The 23,083-nt window shown below is 44.7% G+C and overlaps 1 long non-coding RNA gene across 1 annotated transcript; it reads right to left on the reverse strand.

Annotated features, from left to right (window-relative positions):
* Positions 1–1,384: 1,384 nt before the first annotated feature.
* On the reverse strand, positions 1,385–18,975 carry LOC141749366 (uncharacterized). The gene is made up of 8 exons (XR_012589341.1): positions 18,849–18,975; positions 15,748–15,982; positions 14,840–15,082; positions 6,958–7,060; positions 5,631–5,687; positions 5,032–5,136; positions 2,520–2,665; positions 1,385–1,996 (listed from the first exon to the last, which is right to left on the reverse strand). It is a non-coding gene; the product is annotated as an uncharacterized LOC141749366 (long non-coding RNA).
* Between the last annotated feature and the right edge of the window lie 4,108 nt (positions 18,976–23,083).

Below are 23,083 nucleotides of genomic sequence, written 5' to 3' on the forward strand. Positions count from 1 at the left end.
CCCTGCAGTTTCTCAGCCCTGGTAGGAGCTGCAGGTATTTCAGTCTGGAACACAGATATTTTCAAATTTATCGTCAGTATGACAATGATTATGTAGCCCATTGAGATCAAGTGGTGTGATTTAGTGTTTTGGAGGCATTTGTCATGTTTGATGAATGCATCTGGTGATTCAGGGCAATGAAAACGCGTGATTTCCAGCCGGTGAGAGATAAAGGATGCTGGCTGATAAACAGGGTTATGGCAGTGGCTATAAAAGGTTACAAAAATTTTATTTGTTTCTCATTTAGAGTTTTAGAGGGAGATGGGAAGGAAGATACACTTTAAATGGCTCTCCAAGGTGGAGCTAGATAGGCTGTGCAGACATTTTTAACGCTTTGACAAAACTTACTTGGGAACTAATATTTTACTTAATTGTGTTGCTGGTTTCTTGCCTGTCATCACTTATCTGCACATAGACTTGTGAGTATCTCCAAATTACCCCAATAATTACAGTTCCAGAGAAAGTCAGAGAAATACTTTGTTTTCTCATCTGCCTGTTGTAGAGCACGCTAAGGCTTGATACGATGCCAACTGGAATCAACGGGAAACTGCTGTGAGACTGGGTCCAAAACGCAGGCATTTTCTCAGACAAATCGAGCCAAACGAGCCTCACAAATTTCAGCCGCATCCAGATAGTGTCCAATAATTAATGTCTCGCTTTGGTTTAAAAATCTCAGACACAAACATCTTACAAAAACAAGGTGTTTTCAAGTGCATTTTATATTGCACCTTTGTAAAGAAATCATCTCGCTCTGTATAGCACGGGGACATCCCGTTCTAAACACAGGATGCCAGAGAAAGCGCCTGGAATCCAATCTGGTGTTTGTATTATCACTGAATCGCCGATGGCTTTCCGAGAATGGAGACGTCTTTATCAAACGTGGTGAAAAGGCCCAACGTGGAGGTAATCAACAGCTCGGAAGTGCCATTATCACCTCTGACAGAGCCATCTCCAGTTCTCTGAAAGCCATCATTGCTACAATAATAACTGGTAAAGACCATAAAAACAGATATCCTTCCTGATGCTTTTCTATCAGGCATTTGTTCTGCAGAAAGTTACAGTAATTCAGTAGGAATCGTGAGTGTGAGCCCGAGAACAGCAATCTCCATGGATCTGAGAATTACCTCTACATCCATCTTTGTGCATCCACCTTTGCCTCCAGGGGCAAAGGAGGTGGCGGTGGCACTGGGAGGATAAGGATAATAAGGAAGACACATGGCCACAGGCAGTAGCCCACTGGGAGACCCCACCACCACTGGGAGGTTCTCACTACCATCCCCATTTTCTGGTGAAGCCATACTTTGTGGCAGGGGTATGATCAAGACTAAAGGCAGTAACCTCTTTTAATATCGGAAATATAGGATTTATTAACTTCTCATACATCTTTTTGGGGGTTCGAAAGAGAATTCCCCCGCCTTACAGCCAGCAAATCTGACAGGCGCCTAAAGCTAAAGGCTCTGCTCTCAGAAGAAACCCACACCTGAAATTCTGAATACATGAGAGATGCCACATTGTATTTTTCAGAAGTTGGCTCGTAAAAACTCCCACATTCCTACCAAATGTCAAGTTAGGTCATTGCGCGGCACCTGCCCCAGCTCCCCTTCACAGTTTCCGCTGCACGTTGTTCATCACTCCCTGCTCCGCACAGTTGTCTTGCAGAGTTATGTGCCTTCCACGCCGGGGGAAGCCGACTTCAGGAGGGAACGGACTATATTTCAGTTTGACAAATGCACAAATCCTTTAGGGATCCCATCAAATACAAAGGGCCACGCGAATACAAGCTGTCACTCCATGGAATTCAACACGGCCGTTGGTGGAGCAAGGTGTATCGGCATGCAAGAGCTGGGCACTGAACACGAGGCATTTAACGCGATGATTAGCATGATTGTGCTCCAGCCTCTTCCTCCCTTGGACTGCCGCCAGCCAGAACATTTCCATTCAGAGTTTGCTGAAGTTTCTGTCATGAAGGGATACATTTGTCATGCTAAAATAGGAGACTTATATGCAGCCATGCACTTACTGAAAGCTTGTCTGGAAGTATTATGTGTCCAAGCAAGTCCATTTGTTTTTCAGCTTATTATAAGCTTCGACTTCCATGTACAAGATCCACTGAGAAATAATGTCCACTGGAATCTGTCCCAATCAAGTAACTACTTCTGATCTAGGATCCCTAGCATATCAACCAGTGTTTAAAAAGCTTAATAAGGCTGATATACCACAATGAATTCCTCCTTGAAAAAAGGTGCTAAAAAGCACTTGGTCTTCCTTTATTATTATTATTTCCGTTGACTTCTGGTTTGGTAAATGCTAAGCATACATTGACTCATAAACTACTGAGCCTTAAAATGTGATTAATGTCAGTCTCCAATCCTATCCCATTTAAAAATCCTCTTGATTTCAACATCTTGCCCTGAAAAGTACTGCGTGCTTTTAGCTCACGGGGCTGCGTTTCGAAGGGGATGAGGCAGAAGCCCACCTACCTCTCCATAATTAAAACCGCCAGATGGTGGAGGCCAAAGCATGCCCAGCTGAGCTCCTCCTCATGGAATGGGACTTCATCCATGAGTAGCTCCGTGAGGTCCATGGGACACACACCCCGCTGGCAGGAAAGGTGACAGAATTTGGCCTGGAAGAAACATGAAATTATTTGTACTGTATGTATTAGCCAGTTTCTCGGTATAAATTTGATTCATGTGCAGTAACTGCAAAACTACACAGTTTTTCCCGTTCTCACGTGTGGCGCTGGAGTGGTGCCTCTTTAACACTGAAGTGTGTCTTCTGCTGCAGAATCCTCATCTCTTTCAAACCAGCTTTTCAAACCTATTTTGTTTATGTATATGGCTATGAGAGCCTTGACATCAGGCTCTCCACAGGTGAAGGAGAAACATTTACCATAGTTGTAGAACCTGTGAAAATACCATGCAAACAAACACCAGGTAGAGGCTGTTTAAAGCAAAAAGAAAGGAAATTGAGGATACTATTGCTTCAAGAGCAGATGAAGAGCAATGCTTACTTTGTTAATGGATATTCCTAAGTAAATTCAGACGTGCCAGTGCTAGTCCATCTTTCTGAAATATTTTAGTCTCTAGCTTTCAGCTGGAAATATTCGATATTAACTAATACCTCATTGTACCTTATGTTATGTAGGGTTTCCAAAGAAAATATATTCCATTCATATTCCGTAAAAGCAAACTCATGTTCTGCTGCTATTAGCTGAGCTTTAACTGAATCTGAAGCTCAGCTTTCACTAACAAAACCAGCTTTAGATGTACTAGAGCATCAATCCATATTATAGTACTTATGAGGAATAAATTGATTTTCTCATCGCTCTATGTTGGCTTAAAATTATTCGATTATGTATTTAGCTACTAATGGAAACTCATTAGTAGATTTTCATTTCATGCTTGTTTGCACCTGCAATCCATTTCTTCTTGTCCAAAGGACTGTTTCATTTAGGTTGCGTGCTATAAATTTTCTTGCATATAAACTGATAAGCATCAGCCAAAATTCAGTATACGTGGTCTGAAATAGCTCGGGGCCATCACTGTTACAACAGCATCATTAAAGCAACAGATCTCTGGTGATTCATTGGCACTTATTACTGTGCGTATTGATGTTATAACTTGCCTCTTAGTTTAGTTGTTAATTTTGTTATTGTTGCTAGTGACAGTCCCTTGACATTTTCCTGTTTGCTCATCCCTTGCATTTTCCCGCGGCCCCACGAGGCTCCTGTCCATCTTTTTAAACTCAAAGATGCGACATACCTGACTTTGGGCACGGAGCCTGGATGCTGTGGAGGGCAGGAGCGAGGGAACCATCCCCCTGCGGTGGGTCAGGGCACCCCATTGGTCCAGGCGGGTCCCCCCACCATTTCACCCAGAGCCACCAGCACGGGGTGAAGCCACCTAATTTCAGGAGGGAGGTAAATTCTCCCACGGGGCCAAACCCCCCAGCTGTGCTCAGCCACTCCATCACTTACATCCCCATAACGTTTTCAAGCTATGAATGGCTGGGAGGATTAAGTACTGTGCATACACCCAATTATTTGAATGTATTTCTTTATATTTTGGCCATGATTTAACCAGAAAGGTAAGCTCAGATGGTATCTTTTCGAAGAGTAGGCTGCATTTGAGGGTTGAGACAGACACTGATTGAAGACTGACTTACAAAAATCAGTCCCTCTATCAGGCTAATTCAGCATCAACATCACCGCAGTTGTATTTTTAGCTGTTCCTGATTTTTAAACCATCATCTACACCGCTATTCATCTAGTTTAGCTGCACTTAACTTGCTTTGATTCACGGTGCATATTTTGCAGCTGTTATTCTGCAGCCGGAGTTTAAAAAACAAGTTGAAATAACTCTTACAACAGCAAGAGTTTATTTTAATTCTGTTTACCCCCATTACAACTTCAGTAATCCCCAGTTTAGCATAACTTGGGCAGAGCAATGGGGCTGGGCCAGAGGTTTGAGCCTCAGCCACGTTTTCATCCGAGTCCATGGGCCTGGAAGGGACAAGAAAGCATCACCAGTGCCATGGGGCTCAGACCCACTGAAGCTTTGTTTGGATAAAGGACACCAGCAGTATATCACTGAAATATCATCACAATTATCACAGTAAAATTCTCTGATGTTCAATAAACCACTAATAAAACATATGCTCAGTGGTCACTTGTTTTATTTGGAGGGATAATACCCTGTTCTAACGCAGCCAAATCCAGCTGCCGTGCCATCTAGTAATTTTTAATAATTTTTTTTTAACAATATAGCTCAACTATGCTTTTAACTGCACAGATCAAAGGTATGTATTTTTGCCCTAAAAGCATTAAGAAAATAAGCTTAATGAGCCCAGCTAAGTCAACAGGAAAGTTAGTGCAGTCCTGGCATTTAGAGGTGGACCAGAGAAAAACCTCTGTGCAGACCAGCAACGTGGGCTCCCGCCGGAGGGAGAACCATCGAGCCGATCCAGCCCTGCTCCGTGGTGGCACCTCACCTCTTGTCCCTGAGACCTCCTTGGTCCACGGCAGCATAGGAACGGTGACACAGCTTCATGGGCTCAGCTCAGGTCCCACCTCCAACTTCTCATGGCGGGTATGTTCTGAGATCGATGCAAAAGGCTTTTCAGTGGGTATGAACGGGATGAGATGCTTTTGTAGGAGATGTCTTCAAAACAAGTTCAACTAGTGACAACATTAAAAAGAGAGGCATTTGGCCACGGACTACTTGTTTTGTGGTGGTAGGGCCATATCTCAATATGATTTGTTCTAGCATAGGGAGCGCAACGTGCCCAGTTTAATCTTCTCCTCCCCATCTGCAGCTTCCTGAAGTGTTGATACCCCTGGGATCTCCCCGGTGATGCAGCACAAGGGATCAGTCCCAGGTGAAGGAGGAGGAGCATCCTCCTTACCCTGCTGAACTCAGGCCCTGCCTCCGTCTCCCATGCAGTAACTCTGTTAATCTTAGCCTTACCACTGCCTTCCTTTTTTGCTCTTTCATCTCCCTTTGCTCTTGCTTGTGGGAGACAGAAAACACAGCTAAAGCTCAGCTAGACCCCAGACAAGTTAAAAAAGCAGAGCAGTCATCCCTACTTACCCATCCAATATTCCTGCAAGCATTTCCAGTCGATGGAAAGTCTCCTGCTGGTAGCAACTAGAAGTAAGAAGTCCAGAGATTAGAGATGAAGGTGCAGGAGTAACAGATGACCATAACTTTCATATCACAAGTTGCTGGGCATTTTATTTTGGAGTGTTGAATTAAAAAAACCCCACATCCTGGTTAGTGAAGCAGAATCTGATCATAATATTATGTCACATTTTGTTTTCACATAAAAAATGAAAAACCTGTTCAACTTCAGCAGCATTCTGAATTGATCCAAATATGAGAAGTAATCTATTAGTGCTTCGTGCTAATACAGCCCCCACAAAGAAAAAAAAAAACACACTTGCTGTAAAAATATCTATTTTATCAACCAGCTTAACCCGCTGGGGGTCTGTCTGTACTCCCAAGCAAAGCAACTGAGAACAGGCACGGGTTCTGAATGTGCTTGTTAAGTGGGCATGATCAATACAAATCTATTTCTCAATTAAGTAGAAGATACTGGCTGTATGGATATTGCCTGCAGGCCCAAGTAGCTTCGAGTAAAACTGGATTCCAGAATAAAAAGTTGTGTTGTTTTTGCTCTGTCTTTTAAAATGAGCTTTACCAGCATGCAACTCCAATCCTTGTGAACTCTGCAGATTAAATTTCCTTGCAGTAATGACCACTAGGAATTAGTGAAATGTTAATCTTCCCACCTGCTGTGTATGATTATACATGAGTCTAATCAACCTGATTACGAAAGAAAGCAATTTCTGCTTTTACAGAAATTTTTTGTTGTTCTCTGCTTTGGTTCTTCTCGAGGAACTGTAAAATTCCTTACCCTATATTTTAAAGCAAAAATAATAATTAAATTAAAATGTGTAAAGGGGAGCAATGGAGGCTGATTGTAATTGCTTTACAACAGATACAGTAATTGATGCTCTGAGGATTTATTTCAAAGCATAGAAGTTGAATTAGAAACCTAGCTTTATCTGGATTTGCGTTGCTTTGATGAAGTCACTGCGTCTTTGTGTCTTGATTTTCAGCTAAACTGTTCTTAATGAGAATGCTAATAATTACAGTAGGACTAAATTGTTTTAGGGACACAAGAGGATGAAAGACAAATTTTGATTTCATTTAAAGCTACAACCGCAAACGTGACACCTCTCTGCGGTCAACCCTGAAACAGGCTGGATGGGAAAGGGAGGAAACGCACCAGCTGAATTCATCAAAGGCAGCTACTTAATGCGTGGAGGGCAGATTGTGAAGACAATCTAAAAAGCTACGTCTAATTGTATTTCTTGTCTGAAATATTCTTTTGAGCCCACATGTATTGACCTACCGAAAAAAAAAGACAACGTTAAGGCTGGGTCCACGCAGCTTCTGAGTGCAAAGGTATTTTCCAAGTCAGAAATCCAGGAAAATCAGAGTCGGAGTACAGAAATCTGAAAATACAAGGAATCCAGAGCAAGCCCCAGCGGAATGCTATGCTACTTTATTCATCCATCAAACCCACGGTCCCGTTCTCAGTGGCTGGGGACCCCAGAGTGCCTGAACGTCACCCCCAGCACAGTGAGAGTCATCTCCAAGCTTGCACACTGTGACGGAAACACGCTGAACGATCCCGGGATTGGAAATCATAATATCGAATCATCTGATTCAATGTATTACCGCTGGTTATCTGAAATCATTCAGGATCTGATGAGCATTATTCCACAGGCGAGCTTAATATACCCAGAGAAATATGATGCCAATTACGAAACCAGTGTTTCTCAGCACTTTGCATGCGAGGAGCAGAAGATAATCGGGGATCTCCATGGTGACAGTGTTAAGGTAGCTGGGTTACCTGAATGATAATTTCCATCCTTTCATCCGATCTTCATGGGTTTTTTACTTTTCATCTTTTCCTCTCAATGTGTTAGGTTTCTAATGGAGAGGAATTGACAAATATCCCAGTATTCCTTAGAGGAAAAGCAAATCTTTCCTCCTATACGCTCCTGCAACTTAATTCGCCTTAACCATTTTTGCAGGGAGAGCTGCTCATGGTAGTAGGGAATTTGCTTTCTACATATATACAGCCAGCTTTAAATTGGACGAGAGAAAGCAGAGAAAATACCTTCCTAAAGTAGACCTCCAAAAACTCCTAAAAGAAAGTCCTTTCCCCTCAGTCCCGTGTCCCAGCTGCCCCACACCACCAGTTCTTCCCAGCCCTGCTTCTCCCAGTGGAGAAGCTCCACTGGAGAGCCCACAGGCAACCTCTGAGCTTCGTTTCTGCTTATTGCTCCCACAGTGGCATAGAAAATACACCAGAAAATTAATGGGTATCAAGTCTAGGGCTTTCATAATTTGCAAGACCCTCATCCAATTCGCAATTTGGAGAAAAATTCTACTGAGATCTCAAAGCAATCTATCACTCCGAGGCAGAATGGAGTTTCATTGATTTCAGAGAGGTGTGCCGTGGTCACGGTGGCAATGAAAGCCGCTGTTTCCTGAACTGTGAAGCGGCTGCTGCCTTTCTCTCCTCCTTGTGCTCCTCGACTGTGTGCTTATTAGAAGAGCTGAACATTTTTCAGTTTGGTTCATTCCAATCTTCAATACCCTAAACAATCTGGTTTCTCTCCCGCTTCGGGTGGTAGAAGAACATCCTTGGAAGATGAAGCACAAGGCTGTCAAAGGAATCTCGGGGCTGGCAGGTGAGACCCATATCCCGAGGGCACCCAGCAGTGTCAGACCCCTTGTGTGGTGCGACAAAGCTATGGAACTGCTGCCAAAACACTCTCCAAGTCCCTTCTGAGGAAGGAGGGAGGCCAGCGAGGAGCAGAGAGACCTGTTCTGCCGCCTGCGTCCCCATCGGGGCGGTGGGAGGGAGCCGGCAGGACCGCTCCTGCCCGGCCACCGCCGGCTGCTCGCTCCCAGAGGATTTAACGGGACAAGGCTTCATTAAAAGCATTTTCATTCCCCGTGTTGGATGCAGCCCATAAGGAGGAGGCTGCCCCAGCTGCACGCTGTTATTCACAACTGTCGCTCCGGCAGCACTCGGCTTCACGGGGAGCGGAGAACAAAAGCAGAGACCGATTGCTGTGCAATCACCCAATTAACTTCTACATTTTTGTTTTTAATCTATTTCTGCTTACTGGAGAAATAAATACAATAGATCATTAATGCTGATGCTCATAACACTCTGCAGTCACCTTCTCCCCCTTCCTTTACAGGGCTGCGTTATCTAACACCTGGTGGGGGATTTGAAAGGGTTCTCTTCATCTCATTTCATACACTAGTGCTAAGTTTAGCTTCTGTAGGTAACAATTTCTGTTTGAACTTTAATAAAGAGGTATGTTTAGAATCTCAGGGGCACACTCTCTGCTCATTTGAAACAAATGAGGATTATATAAGGAGGAACATGAGCTACAAATAGGATTCATAAAATTAATTGGCTCTAAGCTGCAGCTGAGCGGAGCTGAGCCATCAAAAGTGACGAGTGGCCAAAGCCTTTCTGTTCCACTTGGATGGTCCTGAGGACCAGCAGGGCCAGGACGCTGCCCAGGTTGAAGTGCTCTTGCCGGCTCTTGCAGCAGCTCTGTTGAATTTGGCTCTCCCACGACTCAGGCTCCTGCAGAGCCAACCCCCCCTATCTAACCCCCACCCCAGTGCTGCTGCCGCAGCCCCAAAGACTCTCCAAGAGCTCCGAGCTGTCTCGACGTTTTCATTGATGTGGTGCCACTGAAGTTCTGCCTCACAAGGGGACCAGGGATGCTGCAGACAAAGCCTGGAGCAGCACGCGGAGCTTTTGCATGCTGCAGAGTCCCTCCGTATCACTTCTAATGAATAAAGAGCACGTGCATGAACATTCAAATGAAGTGAAAAACCCACACTCTATTCTTTGGCTGCAATTGTCAGTCCAGTTGCCAGAATTCCTCTGCACGGATCTATGGCCGCATGCGCGGTGCTCCCTCTGCTCGAGTTGTTCGTTGGACTAGGAACAACAACAACCTTCTATATACTGATTCTATCAAATATCATGCTGCTAAATCCATCTGAGGAAATTTCTGGGATTCCTTGCAGGAGCCCGTCTGCCATCCCATCCTGGAATACCGCAGCCCCGACACATGGCCGGGAGCAGGGCAGCTATGCAGCCTCTCCTCATTTAGCCAATGGCAGTTCGTTGCCGGGAGGATCAGTTACAGCTGCCATTCTTTAATGAGCTAATGTAAAACCTTTAGCTGAATCTCCCTAATTGCATTTAAAGCACTATATATTATATATATATATATATATATGTATAAATCTTCTAAAATAGCTTCCACATGTTCTTCCATTCCAGAGCTCTCTCTAGTTACAAACGTCTGAGATAAGAGTGCTAAATTCTGCCAAGACATGCATCCCACCGATTCCTACCACAAAGCCCAACTTGAGGTTAGGCTCCTAGCAAAAAGTTATAAAAATTCATCCCAAGCAGCGACATGTAAACAGGCAATAAGTAAAAGGCCTCAAGAAAATGCCAACGGAGATGGAGCCTACTCCTGGGTGTTGCCTTTGTACTGCTCCTTCCATAATTCTGAAGATCCGGCCCCGTCTGGGCTCCCGTCGGCTTCCCTGGATGCATGCCCTGAGCATCTCAGCTGAGACGCACGGAGCTTGCACACAGAGCCTTCGCCATCAGCCAGAAATTAAAATAAATGGGAGTAAAACTTTTCTTGCACCTAATCGATAACAATAATATTACTGGGAGTATAAAACTGGAAAAGACAAAGTCTCTTTATCTCTCCTTTCTCTGAAGACTCTATCAGCTAAGCAAGGCTGTAGTTCATTAATAGCTACTGAAATTATCCCTAATTTCTCAGCTGCATTTTACACACTATCATTGACATTTTAGTCAACAGCATAATCATCCAGGATAAAATACAGTTTGTGATAATGTCTTTGAGCAACAAACGTACCACACAGGTTACTAATGAAATTGGGAAGCAGCCCAATTAGCTCCCCCCAACATAGTGCTTTGACAATTTTTTGCCACTCTTGATAGCTCGCAAGGGGAGGCTGATGTTCTCTTTTGGTTAAAATAACTTGCATCCACACCAAATGAGAAAAAAAACCCATGACATTTCTCAATACATAGTAACTACCAAGTTTAATACATCTATTATTTCTTTCCAGATGAATCACACCTACTTGGATGCCACCATGACCAAGGACCAACAAGAACAGCGGGCGCTCTGAAGGGCCTCCAGGCAAAAGCGAAGTGACGAGGTCTGCCTGGCAAGGAGCGAGGATCCAAGGATTGACAGCACAAACATTGCTGCGGTTGTGTCCTCAAATACTGGCAGGATCCGACTGAATCATAATGCTGAATTACTGCTCATCGCGTTAACCTGCGCTTTTATTTCCCCAACAGCCACAAACAGGTACTAAGAGCTGCCTGGGACAAGTCCTCCTTCAACTGAAACTCCTCTCACAGCTATTTGTGAGGGCTGCTCCCTGTCCCTATACACCAAATGGTGCTCTACACTGCTTGGAAGAGTCACCAGAGGACCACCCCGTCTTCTTGGGCTCTATACTGTTATTCACACCCAGAGAGAGGAGCAGAAGTCATCAGTCCCTCAATGCATTTTTCAAAAGAAACGGGACATACGTGTGTTCTTTAGATAATCCCCCAGAAAGAGCTGACTAAAATTTCGCTCTAGATCTCACAGCGTCAGCGTCTGGGAGTCTCGCAGCTATTCAGACATGGTTTCTATTTAAAGAAAATGAAACCTCTCCCTGTTGATAATGTACTATTATCAGGTATCAGCTGCTCCTCCGTGCCACCCCCACATACACACCATAAGTAATTGAGAAAGTAGTTGTTGACAGATCACTGTGTACAGGGGATAATAGACACCACCATCATTCGTGTAGGAAAAGGGAAGCTGGAGCTGTGACAAACCAGTGTGGCACTGGCTTCTGCTGCTGGGAATCACACCGTCACTCTGACTTTGTGCATCTTAGTTCAGAGTTGTCAAAACAGGTGCTCACTTAGGTACCTGCTATAATAAAATTAGTCAAAACCGTATCTTCCCCTGGAGCATTGGAAATATTTTCATATCTGAATTTTTCAGTCTTACTGCAAACACATTACTTTTGGCAAATATTACGAAAGACAAATGCAATAATGTCAGGACGCTTTATATAATGCCGTATCCGGAAAAAAACACTGCCTATATGTCTGTGTCAGTGTACATACACATCATTTAACACTTCAGTAAAAAAATATCTGAACATTTTCAAATCTTGCAAAACATCCAACCTTTTCCCTGAAGCCTCGAAATCTTGTCACACAGCTTGTAACCAATGGCCATCGCGGGGAGCACAATATCACTTTGTGAACCTTGGACTTGAAGGAAAATAAATTTAAAAAAAAATTGAAAGAAAACAGTTGGAGAGTCTTCAAGAAGCCACTGGAATATGACCATCCTTGAGGGACACCAACAGAACTCACAGTCCAATTTCAAAAATGAGAAGGGGACTCTCAACTCAAGTTAGATGGATGACTCACCACCCTCTGACTTTTTAGGTGGCCTATAGACAGAGAGGGAAAAATAGGGATAATATGCATGCACGGTGGAAAGGCAAGTAAATGTTTAAGGGGAAACCCATTGCAGATGAGGAAGTTCTATTTAAACCAACCAAACGTATCAACATGGCCAACTTTTCTTATATCTTAGGAAATACATCCTGGCCAAAAGCTGGCCAAAAGCGAGAGGATCTACAGCACAAACCTCAGTGATGGGAAGAAGCCTTGGAAGCAACGCACAGCAGGTGATGCCAACATCTCCCTGCGTGTCCCACCTCTCCGTGTGGGTTTGGGTGGGCTGAGTCCCATGGACACCTCCGATATCATCCCTAACAGCCCGGCCACCTGGCTGCCACCCCCCAGCCAGAGGCGTCAATTAACCAGCACCACCTGATATTCTCACATGGCATCATCCTGGCTGTGAAACCACGTCCAAACTGCTAGAAACCAGCACGTGGCAGATTAAAATACAGCGAGAGCATCCTGCACGCTTCCTCGCACAAAGTAGGTGACCCATTTTCCACATATATTGTTGGAGCATTTCATTTTCTAACCTTTCCTCTTGGTATGTCACAGGGGAGAGCCCTGCTGCTGTTTTCCTACAGTAATGGGCTTATTCTGCAGCCACATGCAATAAAGCTATGTAAATGCTTAGTCCTGCTCCCGCTAAAGCTAATGGCAAAATCCCTGAACGCTTGGAGGAGCCCAGGATCTGGGTTCAGCAACCTTCTGCTCCAAAGCAAAGGAAGCACTCGCTTTTTACCAAGCCTCTTCACACACAGAATACTATTCAAACAGATTTATGATTTTTGAACGGGTGTCTTCAGCTGGAACCTCAGAGACAAGTGCAGAGGGTTTATCTAGTCGTAACAAAAGCCTCATGGCATTTCTTAGATAGAATGAAAACCGAGTTTAGCAATTATTCATAGCCTTACATACATTCTTGCAGACAGTCAAGCTGACTTGGCAGACTGAAGCTAATTGGGTTTACAGTAGAATGAAGCTTTGATTGAAGTGCCTCGCTTAAAAAAAAAATATTACATACACACCCCCATGCCCCTGATAACATTACTCTCGAGCATGTAAAACAACCACCCCACATATTACCAAAGAAGAAATGCAGAGATTTTTATTGGTTTACCAAGCAAAGACCCACAAGTGAATAATTCTGAAGTGTTTGATCTGCTGTATTCTGATCCATAATTTAGTTGCTGCAGAAAGGCTGCGTGTGGCTGACATTTCAGGCTGCTTTTGAAGTCCACAAAACCCCTGCAGTCACTGGGGGGAGGGACCCTGCTCAGGAAGCCAAGGTGGGCACCAAACAAAAGGTGGGTGGGAAACAGCTCCCAAGCTAATGCACGAAAAAATTGCTTACAAAAAAGCAGAGAGTGGAAATTAATGTAGGTTAGAGTTTACCGAGTAAATAATTCAAATTCTACCGTGGTGATTTATGAAAATAAAAAGACATCTTTAACGAGCCCAGCAGGCAGCAGGTGCTTCTATTTTTACATGTTAAGAGTAAAAATAAAGAGGCAGGAGCTTTTGCTTCACTGGGCTTTTTTCCTATTTCATGGTTACAGTTTAAAATAAAAGAGCTCCAGTGTGCTCAGGGATATGCTGTGCTCAGCAATTTTGCTACTCGAGAGAGGGTCACACAAACGTTTCCGTCACTGTTTACGCCGTGGGTTTCAATTTCCACACAGCCACACGGAGAACACTTCCAGGTGTTCCTTTGAGTTAAGGATTCAAGGGAGATTTCACAGAAATGATACAACCACCTACACATTTCAGAGGAGAAGACATTTTCGCAACAGCCTGGTATGAGACAACACTTGACTCAAACCTGCCGTTGACCACGTGCTCTTCAAGTGCTTTCCTATATCAACATGCAGATAATTTCACAGAGGAATTCAGATCATGGACAAAACCGCTGAAACAATTCTGAGTTATTTTGCAGGGAAAAGTCCAAAACAGCGGCACAGTGTCTATGTTCTTGAAGAAAATGGAAGATGGAGATGTACAAAGACAATACAAAATGGAAGATGGAAGCTTCGTGGGAAGCAAAAGAAAGAGGAGGCCCAGCACAACAGGTAGGATGGGAAACAGGACAGGAAAGGTAAGATTGCAAGAGCAAAGGCTAAGCTAGTTGAAAATTCCCATGATTTACCCTAGAATGGTTTAGGTTGGAAGGGACCTTTGAAAGCCATCTAGTCCAACCCCCTGCCATGGTTGGGACATCTTCAACTAGACCAGGTTGCTCAAAGCCCCGTCCAACCTGGCCTGGAATGTTTCCAGGGATGGGGCATCCACCACCCCTCTGGGCAACCTGGGCCAGTGTTTCAGCACCCTCAGCATAACAAATTTCTTCCTCATATCTAGTCTGAATCTACCCTCTCTTACTTTAAAACCATTACCCCTTATGAACTTTTATTTATGAAACTGTGTCTCATCACCTTTCTGTACAAAGTGGTTGACAGACAACTAGCGCAGTGGGGATAACCTGACTGACTTTGACTCCATGCTCAGGCACCTTGCTGGGCATCTTTTCATCCCCTCAGGGGCAGCCATTTAAATGCAGCCATCTTTAGGGGGCAAGTAGCACCTGGCGTTAGTAAAAATAGGCTTAAAAAAAAAATCCCAGAGGAGGAAATGCTGAGGTAGAAGCCCCACTGACCTGAGCAATCTCTGGTTACGCAGGAAGGAGCCGTGCTGCACATCCTCCCTGCCACTTCGTTCTTCTGCCTGTCTTATCTATTGGATGCTTTCAGAAGAAAATCCAGCAAATTCAGAAGGAAGTCTTCAAAGCTGATGATCCACCCATCTGCCAGCTTTATCCATCAGCATGCAGGGGGCCAGGCTGTGCTGCACATCGACACCTTCTTCATTGACTCCCATATGGTTCATTGTGTGAAAACGCCTAATTAAGAGAAGAAGATGAGATTTTCACAAAGTAAACCTTATGACTTTCTGTGGAGGAAATGTGAGCGGTAGTGCTAAATCACAAGAGGTGGTAAGTACAGGCAGAGAGGCAACTTTGAAGGTAAACTGCTGCCTCAGAGTGTCGTGAGCTCTCAGAGGTTTAGACTTCAAAATTACACATTTCATGCTCTGTACATTTGCAGCCTGACAGCAGGATTCCCCCGGAGAGGCCGGGGAAGGATCCTCGCAGTACTGCGCACAACGCTTTGTCAGATCAAAAAATCCAGCAGACAGTGATTGCAGATCAGAGGAGCTTACAGCTATTAAATCCAACAATTTGCCACTCTCCAGACGTAAACCGGGATAATTCACTCCACACGTGTTAATAAACAACCCTGCTTCTTAAACGCAGCACCACGTGCGACAGATGGATGGACTGCAAATTCAAATTTGTTTTTGACAACACGTAAAACACCAAAATACCAAAACTCCCCTGAAAACCCCCAACCCACCCCAAGAAAAGATGTGACAGCAGCCGGTGTAGCCCATACACCGTGCAATGACGGACCGCTGGAGCCAGGGAGAGCACTGCCAGGGCAGCCCCTGCCACCAGTGTCCCCCAGTATGCCCAGTCCAACCGCCGCCACGGGCCCTCGCACGCACCTCGCTTTCAGCACGCCGCAGCCGGGAGGTCTCCCCACATCTCAGTGATTCCTGCTGCTGAAGAACCACTGCCAAGGGCAGGAAAAGGGGCTGCTCCGGTTATACTGAAATTGTCCTTTCCCCGCGGGATGTGCTGTAGCTCCCACAGCCCCTGAATGCCCTGCCCGGACACACAGAATGGCTAGAGTTCCCAGGGAGGGCTTTTTTGCCTATTAACTCTGAACCAACTCATGACCTTGAAAAGAGAGTGAAATTATCTCGTAAGATTATTTAGCGAAAGGACAAGAGAGATGGAAATAGACATGGTCTAACATGCTTTCCCCCTGGAACTGGAAGGGCAGAGGGAGGCTTCCCACAGGTATTTTTGTGACCCAACGAGGGTAAATCCTATAGAATGCTTTACAAACTCTGCAGAAAGTCAGCAAGCCACGTTGCCACCAGCTGTAAACTCCTGCTCCTCCGTATCAATCTAAGGCAGCAGAAAATACAGTCCTGCAGTCCTTTTATGAGTGGTTTTTATCACCCTGTTTAAGCAGCAGCTCAATTAGCTGCCTCGCACGCCTTCCCTTGGGCTCTGCTGGGGGCCCGGCGCTGCAGTGGCTGTGGCAGAGGCATGGGGGGAGAACACAGGGGACCGACCGCCCCGCGCACAGCGAGAGGGATGTGCGTCGCATCCCTGGCACCAGCATCTCCTGACACCCGCCGCCAGCCGTGGCTGAGCCCGTGGCACGGTGCCCACCATCAGCAGTCACCGGCAGATGTTGCTGTGGCAACTGGAAATCATTTGGCCGGCATTAAAAATAAAGAACTAAACTCATTTTTATGACACAATGCATAAAATGCCCGGTTTCTGACGGGGAGTCTAAATTTGGCCTGTTTGGTTAATTTGATGGGATGACATGAGCGAGGGCATGATTTGAAACCACAAGTCATTTTTCTCCTTGGAAGAGTGGATAACTGAGTCTATTAATCTGACAATACATTTAAACTGAGTTATTGTGACAAGGGACTTCCATTATCCATTTCATCTAGTCGCAAACTGTCAGAATAAATCTCAGGGGGTTAGGGAAAAAAGCTGCCTGCCTTTGTTTGCTGTTTTTATATGCCACAACAGTTTAGATTTGGTTCACTTTAACTCATGATACTGTATAACTGTACAGGGGGAAGCTCACAGAGAACCTGGTACAGAAAATGGCAACTTTATGGTCATCAAAGTTCTCTTTAAAAAGGAGTAAGGACAGTAAAATTTGACTACCTGACAGTACCTTGACATGAGTGAGCCTTTTTTCTTATATATTTCAGTTTTTTAACCATAACTTGTTCTCCCTTTGGAATCAATTAACAAATACCTTTGGAAATTAAAAAGTGCTTTCCTAAAGCTCTGTTTTTCACTTGCTTGTAAAGCAAGTTGACTTAAATAGTTAAAACTCTTATAACCAGAAATGAATCAACATAAGGCACAAAAGAGTAAGCAATGGTATCAAGCCTCAGATGTCAAACTGAAGGCTGGAATTCAATTTTATGGCTCTACTCCTTAAACGTAGGGTAACTTATTCCCCCATCACTTATGCAGATGATGGTACTTTCTTATTATCCATTATTTGCAACTAAACCTGTTCTAGTAGAAGAACAGCATTTATTGATGTAACTGGCCAAGAAGTCCAGTGGCCAGAACGGTTGGAGCTGCAGCGCCCAGTCCCTGCCCCATTGCGTTTGGGGAAGCCAATGTCGCTCGTGGCTGGCAAAAGAGGTATGCAAAATTCCCAATAAATTCAGACCACCGTGTGCTCACGTGCGCGCATATACGTGACTGAAAGCAGGTAGGCGACAGCTTGCACAGAGCTGCCTGGGGAGCCCGCTCTTCTCCAGCCCCCAGGGGCTGCAGCCCTGGCCAGTCGCCACCGAACAGGACCTGTGAAGGTTTCCTGCGGCGGTAACAACACTTTAACCCTGTCTAGCACTTTGTTGGCAATTATTCCCCTTAAGTTTCATTTCAAAGCCACTGTGAGCTGCAGGAAGTCCAGAGAGCGGCAGATATATGCACAGCAACACCCCCCACCCCCCGCATGCACTTTAATTACATCCTTTACAGATAAATATTAGTTTTGAGAAGTGAATTTTAGAGGTTTTTAAGAAATGCTAAAAGCTGTCTGTGCTCCCATGCAAAAACGCATGCGTAACACCAACTTGGATATACAAACACACTTGTAGGTTTTTAAATAAAAAGCATCTACACTCTTCACAAGATTTGGCTGAAACAAATCAGTCCATCCAGTCTTAGTACGTAAAATATGTCAGATCCTGAAGCCAGGGGCGAGGACAAAAGAAAAAAAAAAAAGCTGTCCATCTTTTACGTATTAGCTTAATTTCTTCAAAAGACTCTGCTAAGAAATAAACATTGTGACTTCAACTAATTTTAATTCCACCCTCTCAGCACTATTCCTGGGAAACAATGAGGACTCTAATTCATGATCCTCCCCAAAGTCATCGTTTGGTCTCAGGAGGTGGTCGGAAGCTCAGTACAAAATGTCAGTGTCACAACTTCACAGCCCGACACTTGCTTTTGATCAGATCTGGGAAGTGAGAATAGATGCAATATGCACATTCCTTTACTGTCACTGCAGAGTATTCATTAGTTTTAATTATTTTTTAGGTTCTAGGGGGAACCATTAAAAAAATTAATCACAAATGGAAGGAACAGCAGCCGTATGTGGCCATAAAAAGACAATAAAGCATTTTAGAATACACACTTGTTATGATTTATACTCAAAACAGGACTAGAGGTAGCATATGGTGATTGCCATAAAGTACATTTATTATAAAAACATGGAGATTTATCCCCAAGCTCGGTGGTATGCAAGAAGTTGCATTCGCTTTAACTTACATTCAGATTCTTGTAATACCACAACTGTCTTTTTGGGTTTTTTAACCGAGCCAGGTTGCCACAAGCCTCAGCCTGTTGCCCCTATAAACATATCCTCTAATTTGCTTTGCTTTAGTTTCAGCATCTTAAACCGAGTAAATGTCTCGGGTGATAACTGCTATAAACGGGATATTATTATCTACTGTAAGTAAGAAAAAATAGTATGTAAAATTATCACCTTAGTTTCTTCTTGCTGACTGAATCCATATAGCAGGGAGGAGCATCACAAACAGCAGAAATTTACAGCAGAGACATGTCTCCAAGAAGGCAGCACAAATATTATGAAGTATTCCTATTAAAATCTGGAAATAATAAAATTTTAACACACATTTTATGGCTTCTATGCAATGTACCTTGAGAAATAGTCCAGGATACACCCCATATGGGAGCAGGAGACACGGGGCCAGCTGTACCTGGGGCCAGATCAAGGACAGGGCTGAGGTCAGGAGGGAAACCCAAGGTCTCCAGAGACACGCGACCTCCCTGGGACAGCATGGCCTGGCCGAGACCGGCTTGAGGAGAAGGTGCCAGCAAAGCGCTCTGGATCTTTGAGGGGAGCCATAGGACGAGGGGGAACGGTTTTAAACTGAAAGAGGGGAGATTTCAGGAAGAAATTCTTTGCTGTGAGGGTGGTGAGCCCCTGGCCCAGGTTGCCCGGAGAAGCTGTGGCTGCCCCATCCCTGGAGGGGTTCAAGGCCAGGTTGGACGGGGCTTGGAGCAACCTGGTCTGGTGGGAGGTGTCCCTGCCCAGGGCAGGGGGTGGCACTGGGTGGGCTTTAAGGTCCTTTCCAACTCCAACCACTCTACGATTCCCATTGCTTATGCTGTTTGCACTGACAAAGCAGCACACGAGTCTTCCCTACCAATGCAGACCAGGATTTCAACCCTGTCTGTTAAGGATTAAGCCATCGTATCTTCCCAGTCTAAAAATAATAAAAAAAGGTCCAGGTCCAATGCTAAGGGTACCTACAGCCCCGCCGCTTGCTGTTTCTCGTTTATAGTCTACTCTTTTCCTCTCCAGTCTGATCTTGTCTGAAGTCTGGGAGACAAAAAGGCCAAAGTTGTAAAATAACTGCTGTCTCCTTTTCCTTTCCTTTCCTTTCCCCCAGCTCCAGAAAAATGCAAGAAGTGGGCTGCTGATTCTTTAAAGGAAACTGTTCTACCTCATCTACCTCATCATTTCTCCAGAGGCAAGAAATATTTTACCATCCCCACAGAGATCCTCCTCCTTGTCTTGCAGTGAACTTCCTCATACTTAGGTCTGCTGTCAGAAGACTGCAAACGGAGGTAATGAAACAGAGCTGGAAAACCATCACGTTTAGCCTCTCCTCCAAAAAAAAAGCCACACAACCAGACTAACCAACATATTCCTTCCTTGAAAAGGGCTGAAATGAGCATTATAAAAAGCTGAAGATTATGGATACTTATTTCAGCCTAGGCCACGCTGCTTCTGCGAGGTGCTGTGAAGCTCCTGGTTGGTGCCAACACAGAGATAACATTAAACACACAGACCAGATCCTGGGCTGACGTAAATCCCTGTCTCCAGTGGCATCCCAGTGACTCTGATGGAGAGTGGGGAGTGACACGCTGGGATCCTTGGGCTGCGTTGGAAGGGACAGCACCTCGAACAACCATTCCCTTGTTCCTTCTACCCTGCACCCAGGCTGCACGCCTGCTCCCCAGGCCACAGAGCATCACTTCACCAACCAAGGGTTTCCCTGGTACTCTTAGTGCTTTCTGGCTACAGCTGGGATGAGCACATCTAAGAGCTGGGGCAGGGTATCATTTCACATCCAAAATGGGCAGAAACACTTATTTTTGCACAGAATGACTCAGCTGCAGAAGCAGCACAGTTGTTGGGGCTAATTCAATGCAGCTCATATTGCATTGGGGAGAGGCAATACAATTATTCGGAAGGTCTGAATGAAGGGCAGCCATAGATGTGTTTATGGAATGTACATTAAAATAAATCACTTCTGATACCATTTTTCTTCCTCTGACGTAATTATAACCATCTTTAAAATAATGTGACTTTTTTTTTTAATGGGGGTATTTATTTCAGTTAAGTAGTATAAAGCATCAGATCTAAACAGAGCTGTAGGCAAAGGATTTGGTTATTTAGAATTATTCTGCATTAGAATTACACTGGCTCTATAGTTCTATATTGTACTCAGACGTTATATGAAATTAGGCACAACAGGGAGAAAGAATCAATCAGTCCTGGCTAAGGAATTGAGATAATAATGACTCATTTGACGGGATTGCTCTGGAAAATTAATAATGACGGTGGTAATTACTAACCTGGGATAGCTGCAGTGCTCATTATTCTCCTTTTACTCTATTGAATGTTAAGTATTATGAAGACGTTTGTTAGGAACACGGTCTTGCCTGCAGGCTTTCAATCACAGACAAGGACTCTCCAAGAGGTCTGAAATCTGTCCTCCTTTTACACTCGCTGGGAAACAAACCCCAAACAATTGTAATATTCGATATATGGCACAGAAAGCAGCAAATAAGATATTATTTGCAAGAGCCGATGTCTTGCAGGCCTGATCCGTGGCCGCTCTGCTGCCTTTGCTCACCAGAGCCGAGGATCTGGCCCATCACCTCCTCTGGGGAGGGAAGGGTCAATGCATCTCTGAAGATCCCATCATTTCATTAACTGTTTTATCACCTCTGTGTCAGCGATCACTCTTCTTGCTGACAACAGCTAAAAGCGGTGCCTTTTACAGCCCATCAACCCCACTCCTCAATCAGCGAGACACCTCAAAGTCAAAGGGAGCAGGTTTCTCCCCAGGACAGGAGCTCCCGGCCAAGGAGTCGGGAGACACCGCGAGCTGAAGAGCTCATCTGAGGCACGCTGGGGATAGAAAATATTCTTTAATAGAACCAGAGAGAGAGATTAGACTCTAAAAAGCTGAGAGTGACTAACAATAAGGATGTCTAGCAGCTGTGCTCTCAAACATCTGTTCCATGCCCCACAGAGTGCATTGCACAACTTATTTATATTTTAAGTGGATCAGCAGAGGGTTTACCTTCTGTTGAGCAGCAAGTGATAAAACTGCATGCCCTGTAACACGAAAGAGAGGAAAAAAAAGTTGTTCTTGGGTAATGTTGAAAGGAAACAAATTTCTAACTTTCTGAAGGCTGCAGAGGTTTCTCAAAGCAGCAGCTCTCTTCCCTGACTGAGGAATTTCAGACTCCTAGTCAGCTTTCCTAATTACTCCCATTTTTCTGCCAAATTCTTTTTCCCAGCTGATTTGGCCCAAAACTGCTTCAGTCCTATGAAATGGGCTCTTTTAAGGCACCTTAGTGACCAACTTGTGTTGTATGCTAACTCCATCTTTTTCTGTCAAGATTGTCAAACACGCAATTTTTCCAGAGGGATTCATGAATTTAAAGTATCTCATCTATAGATTTTACAAAGTCGGACCACCTTTTAGTACTAGAAATATAAGCCGTCTATTCAAAGCCCCCTGTGATAAGGCAGCTTTTCCCCCTCTGTAGCTGGCCCTGCCGCTCTCCAGGGAGCTGTAACGTTATTACGGGGCCCCAGCTGTGCCCCCAGCCCCCCCAGGCTCAGGCAAGAGGCAGCGGCTAAAGCTGGTTTGGCATCTCAGCCTCGTCCCAGCCTCCTCTCGAAGGACTCGCGGTACTCGGACAACGCGGTACCCAGGCACGCCTGAGGACACACCAGAGGACTTCAGCCCACTGGGGCGCTCCTCTGTGCGATCCACCTGATCTTCTCTCCTGACAGCATTTCCACAGGCAGGGACATCCCACTGGGACAGATGACAGACAGCACTGTCCTTCATAATACTTAAATCCCCGTGAGCCATTACTGTGAAACGTCAAGGCTTTTTTTATTTACAATCGTAGCATCATTAATGCCACTTATCTTTATGATTTTGCCTCCTTATTGTCCCGTTTATAGATTGTTTTCAAACAAGGCGAGAACAGCGATATTCACTGTGTCCGCGACTGTATGAAATGTCAAGAACTGGGGACGTGAGCTCTGCTGGGGTAAAGGAAGATGATGACAATTTTTAACTGCAGTCCCTGCTTTCAGGCCTCTTGTTTAGCCCCTTGCAAACCCACTGTCACCCAGGCTTGTTGCTGCACCGTGCATACGTCCAATTATTCTGGTACAGCATGGCATGACAAAAACAATCCAGCCATACAATCCAGATGATATACTTTTAGTTTAAAAATCCAGTTCTCTTTTAAACATCTTTTTCCCTGTTACCAGGACAGATCCTGCCTCCTTAACGGTACTGAAATCCATCCTCCAGAGGAAGCGGGATTTGGATCGCTGCTCTCCAGGGCTGGTGCTGCATTCATCAAATGGTTTATTTTATTAATCTGTGCAGGATTGAAGAAATACCCAAACTGGCTGCGTTTGCAAAGCTCCCC

Source organism: Larus michahellis, chromosome 10, assembly GCF_964199755.1.
Source record: "Larus michahellis chromosome 10, bLarMic1.1, whole genome shotgun sequence".
NCBI classification, from domain to species: domain Eukaryota; kingdom Metazoa; phylum Chordata; class Aves; order Charadriiformes; family Laridae; genus Larus; species Larus michahellis.